Genomic DNA, 18,495 nt, shown 5'->3' with positions numbered 1-18,495 from the left:
TGGAAAAGGCATTGTTGGGCGCCAAACTGCTCTTGGACAGTTTGCAGAAGTTGCTCTTGGAGGACATTCTGGTAGCATTCTTTATTCATGGCGGTGTTTTTAGGCAAGACTGTGAGTGGTGCGATTCCCTTGGCTGAGAAGCAACCCCACACATGAATGGTTTCAGGATGCTTAACAGTTGGCATGAGACAAGACTGGTGATAGCGCTCACCTCTTCTTCTCCTAATAAGCTGTTTTCCAGATGTCCCAAACAATCGAAAAGGGGATTCATCTGAGAAAATGACTTTACCCCAGTCCTCAGCAGTCCACTCCCTGTATCTTCTGCAGAATATCAGTCGGTCCCTGATGTTTTTTCTGGAGAGAAGTGGCTTCTTTGCTGCCCTCCTTGAAACCAGGCCTTGCTCAAGCAGTCTCGGCCTCAGTCTGTGCAGAAGCCTCACACCAGCCGCTGCCATTGCTGAGCTAGCTCGCCACTGCTGGTAGTCCCATCCCGCAGCTGAAACAGTTTTAAGATACGGTCCTGGCGTTTGCTGGTCCTTCTTGGGCGCCCTGGAGCCTTTTTGGCAACAGTGGAAGCTCTCTCCTTGAAGTTCTTGATGATGCGATAGATTGTTGACTGAGGTGCAATCTTTGTAGCTGCGATACTCTTCCCTGTTAGGCCATTTTTGTGCAGAGCAATGATGGCTGCACGTGTTTCTTTAGAGATAACCATGGTTAACTGAAGAGAAACAATGATACCAAGCACCAGCCTCCTTTTCAAGTGTCCAGTGGTGTCATTCTTACTTAATCATGACTGATTGATCGCCAGCCCTGTCCTCATCAACACCCACACCTGTGTTACTGGAACAATCACTAAAACAATGTTAGCTGCTCCTTTTAAGGCAGGAATGCAATGATGTTGAAATGTGTTTTGGGGGTTAAAGTTCATTTTCTTACCAATATTGACTTTGCAAGTAATTGCTGTTAAGCTCATCACTCTTTATGACATTCTGGAGTATATGCAAATTGCCATTAGAAAAACGTAAGCAGTAGACTTTGTGAAAATTAATATTTCTCTGACGCCTCATTGGAGGACACAGGACCATGGGTGTTATGCTGCCTATCCATAGGAGGACAATAAGTAGATGCAAAAGCATAGCTCCTCCTCTGCAGTATACACCCCCTGGCCGGGCCAGGCAACCTCAGTTTTAGCTTAATGTCTATAGGAGGCACATCTCTGCAGACTACTGCAGCAAGAATTTTTTGTTTTTAGAGGGCGACGGTTCCTTCGGGGACCGATTTTCCCCAAACCATCAACAGGCGGGAACGCGGAGTGTTGCCTCCCCGTACCACCTCCTGCGACGCTGGATCCTGGGCTGTTACTCACTGGACGACAGGTCTCATGGCACTGATTTTCCAGAGCCCAGAGCAGATGAAAACTTCCTCAGCCCCTCTTGCAGGCTCTGAGTTGATATTCGCTCCGCACCAGCGTGACCAGACTGCCATCTCCACAGGAGCTGAGGTGAGATAATTCCGATTTTTCCAGAGCCCCAGAGCATTCCTCAGTCCCTCTGGCAGGCTCTGAGTTGATACACGTTCAGTGGCAGCAGTTGTGCCCCAGTTGTACAATTCACAGCTAGGTTTGCATCAAGCACATTCCAAAATACGCCATAATTAACCGTCCCCAGGATGACACCGGGGTAGGTAGCAAAGTCTTTCCTGATCCCAGCTCTGTTCATCTTGGCTTCTTTTAAAAACAATGTAAGCAAGGGTTACTCCAAGCGGAGTCTCCCTTTTTTCCAAAAATTGTGCCCCACACACACCCACCCATTCAGTGGCAGCAGTTGTGCCCCAGTTGTACACTTCACAGCTAGATTTGCATCAAGCACATTCCAAATCCACAAGCATTTACTCTCCCCAGGATGACACAGGGGTAGTAAATTCCTTCTGGATCCATGACTTGTTCATTTTGATGAACGTCAGTCTGTCCACATTGTCACTGGACAGACGCGTGCGCTTATCCAGCAGCACTGAAGACACGTTCAGAGACAACGCTGGCAGCTGGACACGACAAAATCTCCAAGGCGTAAGTGGAGAGCTCTGGCCATTTTTCAAGATTTGAAGCCCAAAATGAGCAAGGCTCCAGTTGCACAGTCATGGCATCGATGTTCATTTGGAGATACTCCTGTATCATCCTCTCCAGCCGTTGACTATGTGTCAGACTTGTTGTCTCTGGTGGCCTTGCAAAGGATAGTCAAAAAAATTATGAAAAGATTCCATAAAATTGCTGTTACCAGCACCAGATACGATCCTACTGGTACGGGTAGACTGTTGGAGATGACGAGACCGTCCCATGTTAGGCAAGTTACAACTGGGAGATTCACTCCCTGCACCTGCACGGTTGTTTGGTGGAAAAGCCGAGCTAAGATCGAGTAACAGCTTCTGCTGATACTCCTGCATACATGCGTCCCTTTCTATGGCTGGAATTATGTCACAAAATTTGGACTTGTACCGGGGATCTAATAGTGTGGCAAGCCAGTAGTCATCATCACTTCTAATTTTGACAATACGAGGGTCATGTTGGAGGTAGTGCAACAAGAAGGCACTCATGTGTCTGGCGCAGCCATGCGGACCAAGTCCACGCTGTGTTTGTGGCATAGAGGTGCTAACCGTTCTTTCTTCCTCTGACATCTTCCCCCAACCTCTCAACTGAAATTTGACCAAGGTCTCCCTCATCTGCTGAGTCTTCCATGTCCATGGACAGTTTGTCCTCCATTTCTTCATGTCCTCCTGCACCTTCCTCAACATCTCGCCTGCTAACATGCGCCCTTGTTGATCCCTGTCCCCCATGGTCCCATGCCTGCCGCGTTGGTGATGATGAACGTCTGGACCTTGGTGATGTTATTGTCCCTTGCGCATATGAATCCTCCTGTAGTTCCTCCCCTTCCTGTTGTCCCACCCCCTGACTCCGCATAGTGTTTAGTGTGTGCTCCAGCATGTAAATGACTGGATTCGTCATGCTGATAATGGCATTGTCAGCGCTAAACATATTCGTCGCCATGTCGAAACTGTGCAGAAGGGTGCATAGGTCCTTGATCTGAGACCACTCCATCAGGGTGATCTGCCCCACCTCTGCATCTCGTTGGCCCAGGCTATACGTCATGACTTATTGCACCAGTGCTCGGCGGTGCTGCCACAGTCGCTGTAACATGTGGAGAGTTGAATTCCAGCGTGTCGCCACATCGCATTTCAGGCGATGAACCGGCAGGCCGAAAGACTTCTGGAGCGATGCAAGTCGCTCAGCTGCGGCGCTTGAACGGCGGAAGTGAGCAGACAGTTTTCCTGCCCTGTTCAGAAGGCCATCTAGGCCGGGATAGTGTGTTAAAAATTGCTGGACGACAAGGTTCAACACGTGAGCCATACAAGGCACGTGTGTCACCTTGCCCAGGCGAAGGGCCGCACCCAGGTTTGCAGCATTGTCGCACACGGCCTTACCAGGCTGCAGGTTGAGTGGAGACAACCATTTATTAAACTCGGACCGCAGAGCTGACCACAACTCCTCAGCTGTGTGACTCTTATTCCCAAGACATGTCAAGCTAAAGACCGCCTGATGCCGTTGCGCTCTGCTGCCAGCATAGTAAGGAGGCGTGCGTGATTCCTTCTGCGCAGTTAGAACGCTGGTGGCCTGACCAGGCAGGCTTGGGGCGGAGGTGGAGGACCCAGATGAGGTGGAGGAGGCAGAAGCAGTGGCGGAACTTGGACAGACAGAGGATTGACACACAAGTCGTGGGGACAGCAAGACTTGTGCAGCAGACCCTTCACCATCTATCACCATAGTTACCCAGTGCCCAGTCATCGACATGTAACGTCCCTGTCCATGCTTACTGGTCCAAGTATCGGTGGTGAAATGCACCCGTTCACACACAGAGTTTCTCAAGGAAGCGGTGATGTTGTGTGCGACATGCTGGTGTAGCGCGGGCACACCTTTCTTAGAGAAGTAGTGGCGACTAGGCATCTGGTACTGGGGCACTGCGACAGACATAAGGTCTCTAAAATCCTGTGTGTCCACCAGGCGGAAAGGCAGCATTTCGGTAGCCAACAGCTTACAGAGGGATAGTCAACCTCTTAGCTTTGTCATGGGTCGCAGGAAGTGGCCTTTTATTTGACCACATCTGAGGGACAGAGATCTGGCTGCTGTGTGTAGACGGTGTTGAGTAGGGTGTCCCTGGAAAAATGCAGGTTTGTGAGGAAAGTGCAGGCGTAGACATGATGTTGCCTTCATCCAACGTTGGTGCTATCGATGTCTGAGAGAGCTGTACACCAGCGCTTGTTTCCCCTTCCAAACCAACTGACGACCTACCAAGCAAACTGCCTGTTGCGGTTACAGTGGTGGAAGTTGTGGGTGGAAAAACAGGTGTGACAGCTGTCCCCACAGTCCTAGAAGTTGACGAGCGCGCGGATGCACTGGAAGGGGCAGGCGGTGGATGGTTGGCTCCGCTAGGCCGCATTGCAGCACGGTGAGCTTCCCACTGGGCCATATGATATTTATTCATGTGACGATTCATGGAAGAAGTTGTCAAACTGCTGAGGTTTTGACCTCTACTAACAGATTCCCAACAAATTTTACAGATCACATAATTTGGGCGATCTTTTTCTATGTCAAAAAAGGACCAGGCTAGGCAAGGCTTAGAGGGCATGCGACCTGTTGATCCACCCTGAATAATGCTCAGAGGCAGAGTGGTGGCTGAGGATGCAGTTGTAGACGTGCTACCAGTACTCCGACTGTGTCCAGGAAGGCGCAAGGTAACTTCGTCATCAGTTGCATCCTCCTCCACCACCTCTGTTGACCTCCTCGAGTGCCTGACTGTGGGTTGACAGTAGGTGGGATCTAGAACTTCATCATCAATTGTTGTGTTTGCACTCCCCTCCCCCTCAGACCGAGCCTCTTCTTGCCCTGAACGAATATTTAAGTTGTCATCCCAATCGGGTATCTGCGTCTCATCTTCATCAGTATGTTCCTCATTGTCTATAACAGGGGTCAGGAACCTTTTTGGCTAAGAGAGCCGTAAACGCCACATATTTTGAAATATAATTCCGCGAGAGCCGTACAATATGTTTAAAGGGCCATTGACAGATCAATCGCTCCAATGTTCACTCAGTACAGCAAGGAATGCTCCTCCCTGCTGTATAAAGCCACAACTGGACTGAAACAATGGTAATTAGCAGTAAAAAAATCAAATAAATAACTTACATTGTGAACTTGCGATGCATGACATCAGTCCAGCAGTCTGGCTTCTTCTTTTTCCTGCGCATGACTGGAAGCTGGCATTCTTCCCACCTGATGTTGAGCGAATGCCAGCTTTGAGGCATTCGCAGAAGAGAGAAGCTGGAATATTGGACATGTCACACAACGCATTGTCAGTTATGTCAATTATCTATTTTATTATTTTACAGCGAATTATTGTTTAGGTCCAGCGGTGGCTTAGTGCAGCAGAGAGGAACACTCCTTTGTGTACTAAGTGACCGCTGGAGCAATTGTATCTATCAGTGGCCCTTTTAAAAGTGTTGGTCTTACAGAAAATGAACAAAAAAGAGAGGCTCAGACCCAGGAGATACACACACAAGCCATACACAGCACTCAACATGCCGTATACACAGTACATAAGGAGAAGAAAAAAAGCTCTGCAGGTAAACATATGCACACCAGGAATTAGATATACCAATAAACCTCACAATATGAAACTTTATTAAGTGCCAAACACAACAAACACAGCACATACTCACACACGCCGTATACACAGCACATGCCGTATACACCGCACACACAGCACATGCCGTATACACAGCACACACACGCACGCCGTATACACAGCACACACACGCCGTATACACAGCGCACACACGTCGTATACACAGCGCACACACGCCGTATACACAGCGCACACACGCCGTATACACAGCGCACACACGCCGTATACACAGCGCACACACGCCGTATACACAGCACACGCACGCGCCGTATACACAGCACACGCACGCGCCGTATACACAGCACACGCACGCGCCGTATACACAGCACACGCACGCGCCGTATGCACAGCACACACAGATATAAGTACCTGCTGCTTAGTTGCCCTGTAAGATCAGGTGCAGCACAAGTGATGGATGCAGCAGTTCAAGGGCTGGCTTCATTCTCCTCTTTTCTCTCCAAGAAAAGACCTTATAGACCTGAGCAGCAGAGCACAGAACTGGAGGGTGAGAGGCAGAACGCACGGCACTATACAGGCCCCTGCCCCATCACTCTGCTTCTATCTGCAATTTCACAGGGGAGCATGTAGGAGCCGGAGGGAGGAAGTCCCACCCCCAGTGCTGTCTGCCGGCAATAGACAAGATCAGCGGCTGCCCGAGCACTCGCCCCTCCCGCCTGTCAGACCGCGGCCTGATGGAGCGCGGTGCATGCATCCTTCCCATAGACAGGTAGGAGCCCTATCTGCGAGCCAGATACGGCCATCAAAAGAGCCATATCTGGCTCGCGAGCCATAGGTTCCCGACCCCTGGTCTATAACCACAGGTGTTACAGTTTGTGACAAAGGGTCAACATTATGCTCAGAAACTTGTTCCTCACGGCCTGAATCTGAGTCACAAAGGTTCTGGGCATCACTGCAGACCATTTCCTGTTCTGTACTCACTGTAGCTTGGGAGCACACCTCTGATTCCCAGGCTAAAGTGTGACTGAACAGCTCTGCAGACTCAGCCATCTCAGTTCCACCATGCTGTGCAGGGCTGATGGAGACTTCAGAGCTGGGAGAAAGCAAGTTTGATTGGGATGACAACTTAGAGGACTGGTGTTTTTTGGATGCGGTACTTGAAGTGGCTGAGAGGGCACTTGTTGGACCACTTGAGATCCATTCAAGCATTTTCCTTTTTTGGCCATCATCTACCTTTGTTCCAGTTGTTCGTGTCCGTAAAAAAGGGAGCACATCGGATTGTCCATGGTAAGTAGTAGACATCTTACTTTTGCTGGTAGATGGTCTCTCTTCAGCAGATGTTAATGGAGCTTTGCCACCTTCCCCACGGGCAAACCCTTTTTTTCCTTTTCCACCACGCCTCTTCCCCTTTCCACCAGCATCTGTCATTTTGCCACTCATTTTGATTGCGACAAGATTGTGCACTTAAAATGTGGTAGTAAAAATTGAGAGGTGGTGTAGATTGCAGTGGTGGTCTAGCTTTATTAACAGCAGAATAAACAACACTGACTATCCATGACAATGCAACTATGGCCCTTAAACTGGCAGCATAGTTTGCTATTATAATGGCTTAGTAACAATGAGTTTGAGTGTGCAATGCAGAGGTGCTGGAAATAGCTTGGCACCAGTGGGACACTAATGAAGTCCAACAGCCACTTTTAGGATGCCACTAAGTTTCCTCAGTGTTTGCTATTATAATGGCTTAGTAACAATGAGTTTGAGTGTGCAATGCAGAGGTGCTGGAAATTGCTTGGCACCAGTGGGACACTAATGAAGTCCAACTGCCACTTTTTGGATGCCACTAAGTTTCCTCAGTGTTTAACTATCACTAATAATAATAATAATAATAATAACTATCCCTGACAATGCAACTACGGCCCTTAAACTGGCAGCATAAATTGCTAGTATAATGGCTTAGTTATAATGAGTTTGAGTGTGGAATGCAGGCAGACATGCTGCAAATATCTTTGCACTAGTGGGACTAGACAAAAGTCCAATAGCCACGTTTAGGATGCCACTAGGTACACTGAGTGTTTGCTAGTATAATGGCTTAGTTATAATGAGTTGGAGTGTGCAATGCAGGCAGACGTGCTGCAAATATCTTTGCACTAGTGGGACTATAGCAAAGTCCAATAGCCACGTTTAGGATGCCACTAGGTACACTGAGTGTTTGCTAGTATAATGGCTTAGTTATAATGAGTTGGAGTGTGCAGAGGACAGGAGGGTACAGTGGCAGGATTGTGGGGCTCTGGGTAGAGGAATGGAAGCCTGCCTTTCTATTCCCTCCTAATGGGGAAATGCAGGGAGGAAATCCCTGACCTTAGCTACACAGACGCTGTCTCTGTTTTCAGGACCTGTCACCTATGGCTCTGACCCTGCCGGTATAAGCCCTTAAAAGGACTGATAGAAAGTGCTATCCCTAAGCTGTCCAGCGCTGTGTATGGAGCGCATACAGCTGTATCGGCGATAGGACAAAGGACGGAACTGCGACAGTGATGTCTGACACCAAGGACGCAGAAGGCAGATAATGGCGTCCTGGAGGAAAATGTCCGGTTTTATAATGCAGGGACATGTGACATGGACATCCTATCACACATGCCGTTGCTTCTCTGGCTAAAAGTCCACTTAGCTGTGTGTGTGTCTGGGATTGGCTGACATGCTGGCCCTCCCCACTACACGCGCACGCTTAGGGAAGGAAGACAAGGAAAAAAAAAAAAAAATGGCGATACAAACAGGAGTGATCTGAATGCGCTGTTCCCGCACACTATACACTGAAATGTCATAATAGTGTGAGTCACAGAGTGACTTACACTATTACAGCGGAAAGCCAGCTAGGAATTAGCTGTTTTTTTGCTGCTAGAACCGTTCTCGAACGTTTCTAGAACTATCGAGCTTTTGCAAAAAGCTCGAGTTCTAGTTCGATCTAGAACAGGCCCCAAAATCACTCGAGCCTAGAACTGGAGAACCTCGAACCTCGAACCGCGCTCAACTCTACTGCACACTGGCTCCCTGACAGGACATTGGAGCAAAGGTCACACTGACTGGATGTACATGGGCTGTGATTGCAGACACCTGCAGAGCATTCCACCTGTGGCGGGGGGAGGGGACAACTCCCTGGACTAAGTGCACCCGCAGCTGCGGTACACTTATAGAGGTTTTTCTGTCCACCATTGTTGTGCAGGGCTGGAGGGGGGAAGGGGAGTCCCTTCCCACCATTTTTTTGTTTATTATATTTTCTCATGCCTTCTTGTCAGAGCTAAGCCCTGCCCCCTACGACACTCGATAAGCCACGCTCCCTCACGAAAGCGCGCGTAACCCTCCTCACACAGGATCTGCAGAGCATTGCTCCCTCTTGTTGTAATCAGAGCCTGTGGGTATCTCTCAGAGCTGGCTTCCTCCTTCCCACAGGAACTGTGACGCAGGAGGGGGAAAGGGTCATCAGGGTTCTGGATGAGTTATAGCCTCACTTACATATTAACTCTGCAGAGCATTGCTCCCATTACAATCAGAGTTTGTGGCTCATCAGTCAGGGGCTGCACTCACATGTTTTATGCCCTGCACAACTACAGCAACAACTATAAGACTATTAATGTATCCTGCCACGCTGAGCTACTAGGGGATGATAGCACCTCTACCTTCTGTGAGTCCGGTGACTTTGTAGCCCCCCCTACCCCCCCCCCCCACCCCTACGGCTCCCAGTCCCCCGGAAAGGGCACAGAACCTGGTGCTGGCTATGCAATATCGTCCTACACCCCTCGGGGCCCCTGGACAGAACGCAGCCTGATGACACCTCTATAGAGGGACCTTCTGATAAGAATCAGCCCTCTGCTTTACCGGTTGCAGATCAGAAAAAGGGCATGACCCCCATGGGTCTCTCTCTGGGGTTCACAGATGGGGTTCTGCTACATGTTCCGCGGTCTCTGAGGAGCCGGAGGAAGGGGAATGATGTTTGTAATGGGATGATTCCTTTGTTTCAACCATCCCGAGCGATCAAGCTGCAATGGACTCCCTTATTGCAGCAATCTACCAAAACTCTGCATGTGGAAGATCTCCCATCCACTACTACTGACCCTGCGGTCTCCTTTAAAACGGTGAAGAAACTTCCAAAAAAAAAGAGCTTTTTGACGCCGCTTCGGTATCCGTAAACTCATGGAGTCCCGGTACCCCTTTGGCTTAGCTGTCTCTAAGGGCTGGGCCGATCTGGCCTCGGTGGACACTCACCCGGCTTCCGCCTGCCTGAAGGACCCTCCTGTCTTTTACTTGATGGATCCTCCTTCAAGGACCCGACAGACAGACAAGTGGAGCAGCTCGATCGCTCTGCCTCGAGGCCGCGGGTCCCTCTCCCCTTCCGTGTGGGTCGCACATGCACCAGGACTACCAGTTTTCCTCAGACCCTCACAGATGTAACTGTTCATATTGCTACGGCGGCGGAGTACCTCATGCAGGCCTCCCTCGGCGCTGCTACCTGCGCAGTTATTGCCGCTTCAAATACCATAGCCATCCGTAAGGCCCTCCTGGTTCCGATAATGGAGAGTGGACTCTGTCTCTAAGAAGCCTCTCACAGTACTCCTTTCCAGACCGATGGTTTGCCGATCGTCTGGACAGGCTCTTTTTTTTTTTTTGTCTGACGTCACGGGAGGAAAAGAGTACCTCTCTCCCCCAACTCTAGCCCAGGATGTTTTTTACTAGACACGCAGGGCCCGACCTTCTCAGCCCTCCCCGAGTCCACCTCGTCCTGGCAGTCTAGACAAAGACCGAGAAGTCTCGTCCTTCTCCATCTGGGCCGCCGCCTCAGACCACAAATGGGTGTGATACCTTATGTCTTCCGGTTACCACATTGAATTCTGGACCCGATCCTCTGGTCAGTCTTTTCTCTCAAACCCCCCCAAACGCTCCAAAACACCACGAGGCCTTCTCCTCAGCAATCCACTCCCTCCAAATGGCGGGGGTGATGGTACCTGTTCCGGACGGTGAGAGGTTCAAGGCTATACCTATCGTGGTCGCCAAAGAAAGACGGGTCAGTTCGTCCCATCCAGGACCTCTAACACCTGAGCAAACATGTGCACGTAAGGAGATTCAGAATGGACTTCCTAGGGTCCATTATTACCTTTATGGTCGAAGGAGAATTCCTTCCTTCCCTAGCTATCAGGGACGCGTACCTGCACATACCCATCGCTCCAGCTCACCAAAGTTTCTCTGCTTCGCGGTTCAGGACTTCTTATTTTCATTTGTGGCCCTACCCTCGGTTCTGCCACAGCACCAAGGGTCTTAACTAAGGTCATGGCGGCCGCCATGAGTGCCCTTCACGCCAGGAGAGTGGCTGTTCTGCCTTGCTTGGATGACCTCCTCATCAAGGGCTCAACCAGCGTGCAGATCTCTGTGGGCACCCTATCCCGCTTAGGGCGGCTTCTGACTCCAGTCAAATCATCCCCGGTCGCGTCAAAATCCGTCACCTCCCTGGGCATGTCCCTGGACACCCTTCGGGGCTTGATATTTCTCCCTCAAGTCAAGGCGACCGCTCTACAACAAGCGGTACACTGCCCTCTACGTACTCCTGTTACTTCATACGATTCAGTATGAGAGTGCTAGGTACGAGAGCGGCGGCTATAGAGGCAGTGCTGCTCGCTTAGCCACACTACCGCCCACTGCAGCTTGCGCTTCTAGCTGCCTGGTACAAGAGCCCCTTTTCCTTGGACGAACTTTTCACCTGACACCTTCAGTCAGGTATGCGCTTTACTGGTGGCTTCAGTCCTCTTCCATATCGAGAAGGAGTTTTTCTCCCCCAAGTGGACTGGCTACTTCTGACCACGGATGTCAGCCTCTCAGTCTGGGGAGCAGCGTACTGGCTCCACACTGCTTCGGGATGTTGGACACCCCAGGAGTCTTCCCTTCCCAGAAATCATCCTGAAAATCAGCGCGATCTTCTCGCGCTCAGGTCATTCCCCTTTTCTGCTAGCAGGTCATTTGATTCGGGTCCAATTAGACAATGCAACAGCTGTGGCCTATGTCAATCAGCAGGGAGGTACCAGCAGCAAGACAGCTTATCTCGAGGTCCTCAGGATCCTCACCTGGACCGAATCGACGGGGGTCTGTGTTTTCAACGTTACAGATACCGGGAGTAGAGAACTGGGCGGCGGACCTTCTAAGTCGCCAAGGACTGGCTGCCGGAGAGTGGTTTCTCCACCCAGAAGTGTTCCCACACATCTGCACTCGCTGGGGTACACCAGACGTGGCTCTAATGGCCTCAAGCTTGAACGCAAAGGTACCCGCGTTCTTAGCCAGGTCACGTGACCCACAGTCCATTGGCGCGGATGCTCTAGTCTCCTGAAGTCGTTTCCGTCCAACTTACATATTTTTCGCCTCTGCCCTTGCTGCCGCGAGTAATCAGGAAGATCAAGGCAGAAGGAGTCCCGGTAGTACTAATAGCACTGGACTAGCCCGGGCGCACCTGGTATGCTGAATTAGTACAATTGCTCATGGCGCCTCGTAAGCATCCCAGACTTGCTGACCCAAGGGCCCATTTCCCATCAGAACTCCAGAGCCCTGAAACTGACGGCCTGGCCATTGAGACCTGGACTTTAAAAAGAGGGAGATTCTCTCCTGCGGTCATCTCCATCTTGTACAGTGCCCGAAAGCCGGCCTGTATCCCATATTTACCACCGTACGTGGAAAACTTTCCTTTTCCAGTGCAGGGAATCTAATGTCCAACCTATGCCTCTGGCGATCCCCAGAATTCTTGATTTTTTTTTTTTTGCAGTCAGGTTGTAAAAGGGGTTGGCCCTCAGCTCCCTTAAGAGGCAGGTTTCATCTCTCTCAATATTCTATCAATACCGCCTAGCTTGCAATCCGCAAGTCAAGACTTTCCTCAAGGGTGTTTCCCATCTAGTTTTCCTGTATAAACGGTCGCTGGACCCATGGGACCTCAATCTCGTTTTGGACGGTATCCAGAGGTCCCCTTTTGAACCTCTTAAGGAATCTTCTCTTGTTCTTCTCTCCTGGAAGGTAACATTCTTAGTGGCGATTACGTCCATCAGACAAGTTTCGGAACTGGCATCACTTTCTTGCCGCGAACCCTTTCTGATCTTTCATCAGGACAAGGTGGTTCTACGCCCCCTTCCGGATTTTCTTCCGATGGTTATAGCCCCGTTTCATATGAACGAGGACATTGTTCTGACTTCCTTTTTGTCCACACCCAGTCCATAGGGTGGAAAGGTTTCTACATTCGCTAGATCTTGTGAGGGCTCTCAGATATTAGGTACCCAGGACAGCCCCTTTAGGAACATAGACTCCTTGTTCGTCATTCCTGAAAGGCCTAAGAAAGGACAGGCAGCTTCATTGGCAATGCTGGCTCGCTGGATTCGCTCTGCGATCCAGGAAGTCTACCGCTTGCAACTTAAGCCCATTCCTAGTGGGCTGCGGACTTATTCCACGCAAGCAGTTGGCGCCCCTTGGGCCATTAGGAATCAGCCTTCAGTGGAACAGAGGTGTAAGGCTGCTACCTGGTCTTGCCTACATACTGTTTCAAAGCATTACTGAATCCATACCCAGGCTTCGGCTGAGGCGAACCTAGGTAGGAAAATTCTGCAAACAATAGTGGAGTACCTATCTCAGTAGGCGCTCCTGGCTATCTGGGACTGGTTCCTAGTCCTTGGGTTGCGCTGTTTATTGTTTACCCACCCATGGACTGCTTTAGGACGTCCCATGGTCCTGTGTCCCCCAATGAGGAGTCAGAGAAAAACAGATTTTTGTGTACTCACCGTAAAATCGTTTTCTCTTAGCCATCATTGGGGGACACAGCACCCACCCTGTTGCCCTGTTGGGCCTTGGTTCTCTCAGTACCTTATTTGGTTATGACTTTTTTTTTCTCATGTTCCTCTGTTGAGAAGTTTTTACTGTTTTTTTCTCCTACTGCTTGTGTACTAAAACTGAGGTTGCCTGGCCCGGCCAGGGGGTGTATACTGCAGAGGAGGAGCTATGCTTTTGCATCTACTTAGTGTCCTCCTATGGATAGGCAGCATAACACCCATGGTCCTGTGTCCCCCAATGATGGCTAAGAGAAAACTATTTTACGGTGAGTACACAAAAATCCGTTTTTGTAGCATTCTCAAAACTTTTGGCCATGACTGTAGGAGCCATCTGTAAGTTACATGTGCTTCCATATTGTATTAAGAAAAATCACTGAATATATACTGTGTGTGTATATATACAGTGCAGACCAAACGTTTGGACACACCTTCTCATTCAAAGAGTTTTCATTATTTTCATGACTCTGACAATTGTAGATTCACAGTGAAGGCATCAAAACTATGAATTAACACATGTGGAATGAAATAACAAAAAAGTGTGAAACAGCTTAAAATATGTCTTATATTCTAGGTTCTTCACAGTAGCCACCTTTTGCTTTGATTACTGCTTTGCACACTCTTGGCATTCTCTTGATGAGCTTCAAGAGGTAGTCACCGGAAATGGTTTTCCAACAGTCTTGAAGGAGTTCCCAGAGATGCTTAGCACTTGTTGCCCCTTTTGCCTTCACTCTGCGGTCCAGCTCACCCCAAACCATCTCGATTGGGTTCAGGTCTGGTGACTGTGGAGGTCAGGTCATCTGGCGTAGCACCCCATCACTCTCCTTCTTAGTCAAATAGCCCTTACACAGCCTGGAGGTGTGTTTGGGGTCATTGTCCTGTTGAAAAATAAATAATGGGCAACAACCAAGACAGTCACAACAGACTTAGATAGAGTAAAAGGCAACAACTTCAGGGACATATTAAAGAAGGCAGAAAAAGAAGTCTTTAAATTTGCCTCATATTACATCATATCCCATGGCCCAAGAACCACCAACACCAAGGCAAGTTGCACATAAAAAACTTTAATTGATTGGGTCAGGCATATAAATTTTACATGGGCTATAAAAACATCATAGAAAGTGGAGAGGTTAAATGACACAGAATAGCGAGCAAAAAATCCCCATGTGGGGCTGCATGGATCTAGCAAGGTAGACACAAAAGTATATTCCCAGTAGGGCCAGTGTAAGTGCCTTAGCAGTAAGCAAGATAAAGGTTCAAGGTATCAAGACAGAGTAATAATTAGTGAAGAACCATAGGCACATTACCCAAGCACATAACCCAGCAGGGAATCCACCGAATGTAAACACTCACATGCAGACGCACATGGGGAGCAGTCCCATGGAATAGCATGCCGCTGCAAGATGCTGTGGTAGCCATGCTGGTTCAGTATGCCTTCAATTTTGAATAAACCCCCAACAGTGTCACCAGCAAAGCCCCTCACACCATCACACCTCCTCCTCCATGCTTCACGGTGGGAACCAGCCATGTAGAGTCCATCCGTTCACCTTTTCTACAAAGACACGGTGGTTGGATCCAAAGATCTCAAATTTGGACTCATCAGACCAAAGCACAGATTTCCACTGGTCTAATGTCCATTCCTTGTGTTCTTTAGCCCAAACAAGTCTCTTCTGCTTGTTGCCTGTCCTTAGCAGTGGTTTCCTAGCAGCTATTTTACCATGAAGGCCTGCTGCACAAAGTCTCCTCTTAACAGTTGTTGTAGAGATGAGAAGGTGTGTCCAAAATTTTTGTCTGTACTGTGTGTTAGGCTACATCAATTAAACTACATATTTGTGTCTGTGAAATAGCTGAATTAAGTATTTCAGGTTACTCAATTCGTACCCTTAACAGTCCCCCCTAAAGACTCACTTCTGCCATTTCCAAATAGTAAGGGTACTGTGTTCCCTTAGGAAGAGAGGTAGAAAGATCTGTTGGCTAAACCTGCCTGACTGAACGTTGAGACATGGGTGAAGAGAGGAAAGGGGTTTTCTTCACTTGTCTGAGACCAAGGACTCCTAGGTGAGTCCTCACCCTTTGTAGTTGGACTTTCCCATGTCTCAAGGTTCTCTAAGTCCTCTCTTCTACCTGTTTTGGCAATGGTGGTCTTTGACTGTACAGGTCTTTTAAAAAGGATAAATACAAGCCAGACGCTCAGTGCAGCTCTGGTGCGTCGACCCTCCTGCAATGCGAGGCGTGAATCCATGTTGTCCTGCCGCAGAGCTTCATCAAAGTTTCTGTGGTTGGGAGAAGCTGGACCAGCTCATCTAGTGTTGACTCATGGCTATTTCTCACTTGTCCTTTTAGGATCAATCAGTCTCCTGACTGAAGACCATATGCTACTTGCTCTGATTTAGGATCTGGAAATGGAAAATACACCTGTTTATTACAGTATTTAATCAATCATAAAAAAATTGTACATGCCTGTGCTAAACCAAAAAATATCTTACATAGAGACCTGTTTATTACGAAAAGAAAAGAACACATACATTTGGTTCATGACTTGCCAGTTTCCACCTTTCTATAAAATATACACTTTTTTTTTACTTTTGTAAACCCATTTTTTTTTTTTTTTTTTTTACATACCACCATTATGTGCTTTTCAGCAATAACGTCGTTTTCTGCACTGGAATGCCTTTGACCAAACAAGACTGGGTGAGTCTGCCCACCTGGGTATTGAACCTGTAATACTATTGTATGTACTGAGGATTTCGATTGCGTTAGGGCAATGACAACCAGAGACGAGTTCTTGGTGCAAAAGACGTTTTATAATATGTAACCGCAATATGTGCACAGAACAGAATATACACAATAATAAGTAACCGCAATATGTAAACAGAACAAAATATACACAGTAATATGTAACCGCAATATGCACACAGAACAGTATATACACAGTGGAACATAAACACAGTAAATACCTGCCGGGTTCAGAGCAAAGGGGAATTCCCGGGGCCGCACACCGGACTCCCCCAGGGAGACCACCAGGAGCGAACCCCTATACAGGGGCTGTCCGGCAATCACCCCAGAAGGCCTAAATGCGCAGCAGCCGGGACACAAAAAGGGCAACAGATATAGTCCAAAAAATGTCTGTACGTGATGTGAGTCCTAGGGTGGATATGAACGGAAGGGACCGGGCAGAAGTGCCGACCAGAGACGGCAGACAGAGTCCGAGCACAGTTGAATGAGAGGTGAAGTCCAGAGCTGGTGTCAGGTGTTTCCACTGGATCCAAACAGCAATCAGGAGATGAGAGCAGCAGGGCAGGAGTACACAGGAAGCAGTATACTCAGGCAACTAGACTAAGCTTATGGGTGGCGTTTAAACAGATGGACAGGAAGTAGGGCAACAGAACAGAAAACTCCATGTTAACAAAGGGCAAGATCCTTCAAAAAAAAACTGGAAATCCCGGAACTCTGACAGAACCCTGGTGTCACCAAAGCACACACTGATAACTGTCTTTCACAGATGTTAGTTCATAGGTTACCTGGGCCATCAATGAGAAGAGATCTCATGGCAGAGAAAGCTTACCACCCTTTATCCACAGACCTTCCTCAGTCAGCTGGCTCCCTGTGTCTCACACTCCATTCCTTGTTAAATCGCTTGTTCCTGTAGGGATTTAAGAACACAAGGAGTGACAAATGTCACGGATTTGACAGGTGCCACCAATTGTATGGTACTGGTCTGCTTGGTAAAGGACTCTCAACTCTAGGCCCGTTCACTACTTCTTTGTCGGCTGCACCTGTGCGAGGATCTCCTCCGGTTCCATTACTGTCAACTCAGGTCTAGACTTTATCTTCAGTATACCTGGATCATTTGACTACAGGAAAGCTCTACATCCTACGTTCACATTTGACCATCTTACCTACTTCTGTTCTACCCATCCAGAGAGAGCATCAATACATCACTGCCTCCTGTACCGATAGGAGGGGAGGGAGTGGTTCAAATTTTGATTACCTCATATTGTGTAAACCGTAGCATATCCAGTGTAGAATCAACCAACATCTTGTTCCATCTATAAATACAAAAACTAAAAATATGCATTAGATCATTCTTATAACTTTAACTCTGACAATGATACAGTTAGTGGTCATCTATACTTAACATGGTTGAAAATACTAAATAAAATTAAATAAATAACATATAGCACAAGATTTTCCTGTTTCAGATAGCAGACATGTTTCATAGTAGTCCAGGAAATATGACTGTTGCGGGGGAGGGGCAGCTTCAGAGTTTCTCCACTATATGTCTGCTGCGCCCTCTACTGCTGGAGAATATAATAGATGACTTCTCCCCCCCCCTTTTTTTTTTTTTTTATTTTTTGTATATCAATCTAGCAAAGTTCAGTGTTATGCTGCTACTCTCTAAAAGAAAAATAATACAGCAGGCAATAAATTACTATAAAACTCAAACACTGGATATAACCTATGGCTCTGCAACAATATACGTTGCTGGGGAATTTTGAGACCTTACGATAGATAACATGGTCTGTATATACTGCACACTAATATTCATGAAAGAAAGGAAAACTAAAATATTAATAAAATACTGGCAGTCTGTATGCAGAGACACAAAATAAAAATATATTGTACAAGTAAATCACCATAAAAACAAAAGTAAAAAAACTAATTCGCATATCTCAAGAAATCTAATTTTCCCTGCAAAGTTAATTTAACCGTTTAGGTATGAGCATGAAAATAAAAACAAACTATTAATAATTTCTCAAATCTTTAACTGTAAAATTTGAACAAAGGGTTTGCTTCACCATTTGGTAGGGGCCACATTCCATTCTTATCAGTGCAGAGGAAAAAAAAAAAAAGTCCTGTAACGTCTGCTCCTCATAACACACATCCCCGGATCCATTTACTTGTTTTACAAATGGATATAATACCTTGTGACATCATTGGGGTAAGATCTTTAAGATTTTTAGATT

General features: G+C 47.8%; 1 protein-coding gene across 2 annotated transcripts in view; it reads left to right on the top strand.

The window, feature by feature from the left end:
- LOC142257961 (uncharacterized) overlaps positions 1–18,495 on the top strand; it is a 47,712-nt gene that overhangs the window by 10,593 nt on the left and 18,624 nt on the right. Inside the window, exon 3 of one of the 2 annotated variants that reach the window (XM_075330301.1) lies at positions 16,171–16,219. The exons of the other annotated variant lie outside the window; for it this stretch is intronic. The gene's annotated coding sequence lies outside the window, so the exon portion shown is untranslated. The remainder of the gene's footprint in view (positions 1–16,170; positions 16,220–18,495) is intronic. 2 annotated transcript variants of the gene reach the window in all.

The sequence above is a fragment of the Anomaloglossus baeobatrachus genome, chromosome 1, assembly GCF_048569485.1.
Source record: "Anomaloglossus baeobatrachus isolate aAnoBae1 chromosome 1, aAnoBae1.hap1, whole genome shotgun sequence".
NCBI classification, from domain to species: Eukaryota; Metazoa; Chordata; class Amphibia; order Anura; family Aromobatidae; genus Anomaloglossus; species Anomaloglossus baeobatrachus.
Note: the sequence above shows the minus strand (reverse complement) of the source record. Positions and strands in the feature narration are given on the sequence as shown.